Consider the following 642-nt stretch of genomic DNA (forward strand, 5'->3'; position numbering starts at 1 on the left):
AAACTCTAAATTCTTAAAGAAAAATCACTAATGGACTCCAAAATGGTGGTGGAATGAAGATGGAAAAGTGTATGATGTGTAAGAGATTGAATTGAGGCGAGGAATGTTTGAATTGAGGCAAGGAATGTCAAAAAAGGAGTTAATTTTCTGATCAATTTCGGCCCCAAATAGAGCCTAGAGTCGGTTCTACAATAGGTGCATGCAAAAACTCTTAAAAAAGCGTCCAAATTCGTCAAATCTTCTAAAAACAGGGTCTGAACCGACACTAGCGTCGTCGGCGCTGAACAAATTTTAAAATTCTTTATTTTGACTCGAAATTTCATTTTTTTTTTCTTCCTTTTTTGCACCAAGTCCTCAAATTCAACAACATGCAAGAAAACATGAAAATACCTTCCATTAAAGTACAATATGACAAAAAATAAGTATAAAATATGGGTTTAAAAATGCATATATTTTTAGTGTATCAAAATCCCCTGAATTTATATGTTACTTGTCCTCAAGTAACTTCTTTACTACTAAAAATATGATTCATGGTAAAGAGTTTAACTTCTAGATTTTCATATTTTAGTCTACTAAACATAATAGGATAACTTAAGAAAAATTTAAAACAATTCCACTTAATACAAAAGATATAAGAATATC

The sequence above is a fragment of the Phalaenopsis equestris genome, unplaced genomic scaffold (genome assembly GCF_001263595.1).
Source record: "Phalaenopsis equestris unplaced genomic scaffold, ASM126359v1 Scaffold000569, whole genome shotgun sequence".
NCBI classification, from domain to species: domain Eukaryota; kingdom Viridiplantae; phylum Streptophyta; class Magnoliopsida; order Asparagales; family Orchidaceae; genus Phalaenopsis; species Phalaenopsis equestris.